Here is a 6,000-nt window from a genome sequence, read left to right on the forward strand (position 1 = left end):
CTCATTACCAGCTGGGTGGTTAATAATCTGGTCCAAAGATCTATCTTACTGCCTGTATTCTTGGACTACTCCTGGTACTAACCTTGTCAGTTGGGTTTTCTGAGGAGAAGATGCTGAGTTCGGAAAGCAAGAGGTTTATTGAGCAGTGATGCCTGGGAAAAATTAAAGGGGAGGGAACAAGATTGAATAAGAAAAACCTTGAAACCATAGTACAGACACTGGTGGGAAAAAAAAGGTTTTGTGAGTAGAAGCAGGATTGGGTATAGAAAGCCTCAGTCCACCATGCATTGCTGATAAAATCAGCCAACTCAATGAATGCATTAGGTCAAAGACTTCTCATTAGAGTTCCCTGTTAGGCAGAAATGGCCAGAGTGAAGACTGTCAAGGAAGAGCATGGACTTGGCTCAAAACCCAAGGTAGATTATAAAGGCACTAACAGCTGAAGGCTGTCAGCTAATTGCATTCCTCACAGTTGAATGCCAAGTTTTTTCTGGATGGGAAATCCAAGCAGTACACCTCCATGGCTGCCACACTGTGGGGTAATGTCAAGTAGTATGACATTTGTGTCCCTGGAGTCCCAGAAGGGGAGGAGAAGGAGGAGGACAGGCAAAATATTTGAAGAGTAATGATTGAATTTTTTCCTAAATTTGATGAAAACTATAAATCCCAAGATCCAAGAAGCAACATGAAGCTCAAGCAGGAAAAGAACAAAGAAAACCACACTAAGACATACCATAATCACATTCTCATAATCACAAGTGATAGAAAATGTTAAGAGTGGTCAGAGAAGAAAAAGCACACATATGTACTCTGAATCAAAGAGAAGAATTACTACATACTTGTCATCAGAAGCTACACAAGTCAGAAGACAGTGGAATGGTATCTATAAGGTACTGAAGGGGAAAAGTCATTCTTGAATTCTTTAGCAAAATTATTCTTCAAAAATGAAGATAAAGACAATTTCACATAAGAGAAATCTAAGAAAAGTCATCACCAGCAAAACTGCACTATCTTAAATGTTAAGAGAAAAGCTTCAGGTGACAGGAAAATGATGCCAGATGGATATTTGATCTATACAAAGGAATTAAGACCACTGGAAATATGAGTAAATGAATAAATATTAAAAGACTTTACCTGCTTTGTTTAGGTTCTTTTAAGGAGAATTCAACATTTAAGGCAAAAAATAACATCACGGTATTTATAACGTGTAGAAGTAAAATGTGTAACAGTAGTACAAAGGCAGGGAAAATGAAATGGAGATACACTATTGTATTTGAAGATAAATTGTGGTAAGTAAAAGATGTATATTGTAAACCCTAGAACAACCATTAAAAAGAACAAAGAGATATAGCTAATAAGTCAATAGTGAAGATAGAGTTGATTTTAAAAACTTCAACCCACCAGAAGGCAGGGAAAAAAGGGTGGAAAAACTGGTGGGATTATATAGAAAACAAATAGAGATAGTAGATTTAAACCCAATCATCAATGACTGCATTAAATGTAAATAGTATAAACACTCCCATTAAAAGTCAGAAATTGTGGGGGTGCCTGGGTGACTCAGTCGTTAAGCATCTGTCTTCGGCTCAGGTCATGATCCCAGGGTCCTGGGATTGAGCCCCATATCGGGCTCCCTGCTCCGCGGGAAGCCTGCTTCTCCCTCTCCCATTCCCCCTGCTTGTGTTCCCTCTCTCGCTGTGTCTCTCTCTGTCAAATAAATAACTAAAATCTTTAAAAAGAAAATTGTGAGAGGATAAAAATATGTAGACTTGAGAGCAAAAAATAATGCTAGGGATAAAAAGAAAACTTATGATAAAGAGATCTGTTCATTAAGAAGATATAACAATTCTAAAGGCCTATGCACATAATACCAAAGCTTCAAAATATATGAAGCAAAACTGAGAGTTACAAAGAGAAATCCACAAATACACAAGCATAGTTAGATATTTCCACACTCTCAGTAATTGATATAACGAGTAGGCAAAAAAATCAGATCAGTAAGGACATAAAAGACTTGAGCAACATTACCAATCAACTAGAGCTAAATGAAATTTTATAACTGCACCCTGTACCTTCTTTTTTTTTTTTTTTTTAAGATTTTATTTGACAGAGAGAGAGAGACAGGAAGAGAGGGAACACAAGCAGGGGGAGTGGGAGAGGGAGAAGCAGGCTTCCCGCAGAGCAGGGAGCCCGATGTGGGGCTCGATCCCAGGACCCTGGGATCATGACCTGAGCTGAAGGCAGACGCCTAACGACTGAGCCACCCAGGTGCCCCGACCCTGTACCTTCTTTACAAGTATATGTGGGACATCCACTGGATCATTCCAATTTTCAGTAAATTTAAAAGAATTGAATTCATACAGACCGTATTTTCTGTCTACAACAGAATTCAATCAGAAATCAATCTCAGAAAAAGATTTGGAAAATTGCCAGATGTTCAGAAATTGAATAGCAATTTTCTGATCAACCAATGGTTTAAAGAAAAGAAATCACAAAATTTGAAAATGTTTGAAGTGAATGAAACTGAGCAGAAAACTATATTAAAATTTGTGGGATGTTCTAAAGCTGTGCTTGGAGGGAAACTTTCAGCTTTAAATAGTTATATTAGAAAACAATAATGTTTTAAACTCATTTATGTAAGTTTCCATCTTCAGAAAGCATGTAAAGAAGAGCAAATTAAACCCAAAATAAGTAGAAGGAAGGAAATAATAAGGGCATCTGTGGAAATTAATGAATAGAAGACAGACAAAGAATAGAATCAATGAAAGCAAAATTTGGTTCTTTGGAAAGATCATAAAAATGATCTTTAGCTGGACTGAAGAAAATAAGATATATATTACCAATATCAGGACTGAAAGAGGGGATATTATTCCAGACTCCACAGACCTTAAAAGGATATGAGAATATTAGTATCAACTTTATATAAATTTAACATTCTATTTGAATTAGACATATTATTTGGAAGACATTAATTAACAAAACACATAGAAAAAATAGAAAGTCTCAATAGCCTTTATCTATTAAACAAATTGAATTTATAATTAAAAACCTTCACACACCAGCCCAGACGGCCTTATTGGTGAATTCTATCAAACATATTAGGAAGCAATAATATCAGTGCTATACAAATTCTTTGAGAAAGTAGAAAAGAGAACATTTTTCATGTCATTTTATGAGTCCATCATTCCCCTGATACTAAAACCTGAAAGACATTATAAGAAAAGAATACTACATACCAACATCCCTTATGAATGTATGTAAAAATCCTTAACTCTGTATTAGGAAATCAAATCAGCAATATATAAAAAGGATGATACATCATGATCAAATAGAGTTTACTCCAGGGAAGGAAAATAATATATTTACAATACATGTATTTGTCAAGGGACTTATATCCAGAATATATAATGTATTCTTATAATTTAATAAAAAGAAGACAACCCAATTTTTTAAATGGGCAAAAGATTTGAACAGACATTTCAAAAAAGGAAGATATATACACATGACAAGATGTTCATATCATTAGTCATCAAGAAAACACAAAGCCACAGTGAAATACTACTACATACCTACTAGAATGATTAAACTTAAAATACTGATAATATTAAGTACTGTTTAGAGTGTGGATCAAGAGAACTCTCATATACTGCTAATGTCACTGTAAAATGGGACATCTACTTTGGAACCATTTTGGCAGTTTCTTACAAAGTTAAATATACACTTCCCATGTGACCCAGGATTACCACTCCTAGGTATTTACATAAGAGGAATGAAAACAGATGTTCACATAAAGACTTCCACACAAATGTTCATAGCAACTTCCATCATTTAAAAACCGGAAACAATCAAATTCCATCAATGAGTGAATAGAAAAACAAATTGATGTATATCCATATACCAGCATACTACTCAGCAACAAAAAGAAACAACTAGGGATCCACATAATACACATAATAATATGGATGAATCTCAAACACATTGTGCCAACTTCCAAGTCCTGGAGTGTCCTTTTCTGGATTCTCCTCCCTTTCCCTTCTTGCTCCCATCATACTAGTCTGAGGCCTCACCCCTTCAGGCCTCGGGTAATCCAATGGCCACTTTGTCTGCCTCCAGCCTTTTGATTTTCTGCACCTTGTCAGAACAATCTTCATAAAACGCTCTTTCCTTATGTCATTATGAAAACCAAACAAAAATGTAAAACAACCAGTATCGTGTTAACATTTAATGCAGTTCTTCTAATGCCCCAGCTTCTAGAATATTTTCTAAGATTTCTTACCAGACCAATACAATAAATTTTCCTATTAATGAGTCTATATGTGAATTTAAGTCTTCTGACTTGTTCTGATATCCTATTCAATGTCTTTGAATCTCTTATCTTAGAACTACATGGTCAAGGATGTAATACAGGTCAGCTCTCCCTTCAGACTTTTTTCTCTCAGAGGCAGTTCCAGTCTTCCAGTTATCCAGGCTTGAATCAATGGAGTCAGTGTGGACTCATATTTCACCCTATTTCCCATATGTGGTCAGTTAACGTTCCCTGTTAGTCCTTAGACATTTCCCTTATATCTGTTTCTTTATGGGGCCCTGGTCACTACTAGAGTTTAGGCCCATATGTTCTCACAACGGCTTTCTTGCAATAATCTTCAAATTGTGTCTTTTGCCTCTAGACTTGCAAGTAGGTATTTGAGACTTCAGCTATGGTGATAGCATTTGTGGAGACTTACTATGCCCTAGGTATTTGTATATATTATTCTCATAAAAACCCTGCAAGGGAAATAAGAAAAACAAGTTCATTGAGTACTTTGTTCAAGATGATACAGCTAGTAAAGGACAGAGCCAGCAGGATTAAAACCTAGGTCTAAGTGGCCCATTTAGAGGTAAGAAAAAGATAATAGATAAAATTTGAAAGTTCTACATTTGTCTAGGGAAAAAAAAGTGGGGAGAGACATTGCACTTAAGATAATAGGTGAGTGCTTTTAAGTAGGGACTTTTATTCCACTTACATTATTTTCTTCAAGGGTTATTTTAATTGTCTGCTATTATTTTAAGTATAGTTACCATCCTGGATAAAAGTTCTGTTTGATATTTTTATAAAGTGATGACTCTGATTTTAAAAGATATTTGGGTGGGGGCGCCTGGGTGGCTCAGTCGGTTGAGCGTCTGCCTTCGGCTCGGGTCACGATCTCAGGGTCCTGGGATTGAGCTCCACATCGGACTCCCTGCTCAGTGGGGAGCCTGCTTTTCCCTCTTTCCCCCTGCTTGTGCTCACTTGCTCTCTCTCTCTCTCAAATAAATAAATAAAATATATATAAAAAAAAGATATGTGGGTGGCTGTTTGGTTACCTTTGACGACTTGAGATTATTTGTGCATTTCATGTGCCTGACATGCAGCAGGCTCAGTAAATGTTGGCTGGTTGAATGAAAGAATAATAATTAACATTTTCAAGTTTTACAATATTTAATACACTCATTTAACAACCCCATAAAGTTGGTTGCATTATCATCTCCATTTTACAAATGAGGAAACTAAGACACATAACTTGGCCAAGTTCACACAATCTATTATTGGTGGAGCATGGATTACAAGCAGAGACTGAGGCAACTCACTCTCAAGCCCTTGCACTAAACCACAGTAGCATCCTGCTTCTTGGTTCATGGAAGAGTTACTTTGAGGGTCATTCAGGTCCTTAGTAGAATAATATATGCATTTTGATGCTTCACATTTTAAGATGTAGGGCAATGGTCCTTAGCCTTGGATCTTTGGACCTGTGGTCCATGGACAGGCCCTAGGGGACCATGTATCTCATGAAATTTGATAGAGTTTGTGTGTATGCATAACCACATTTTTCCCTTGGGGCAAAGACCCATAGCACTCATCAAATTCTCAAAGAATTTTGCAATAACTAAAAGATTAATAACCATGGACATAGAGAAATATTTGGGATTTTCCTGAGACAAAGTTAAAATTATTAAATGTTCAAAAATACTTATAGGTTGGTTTAT

The sequence above is a fragment of the Mirounga angustirostris genome, unplaced genomic scaffold (assembly GCF_029215605.1).
Source record: "Mirounga angustirostris isolate CCGP_5_RB_7025 unplaced genomic scaffold, mMirAng1.0.hap1 SCAF_6, whole genome shotgun sequence".
NCBI lineage: Eukaryota > Metazoa > Chordata > Mammalia > Carnivora > Phocidae > Mirounga > Mirounga angustirostris.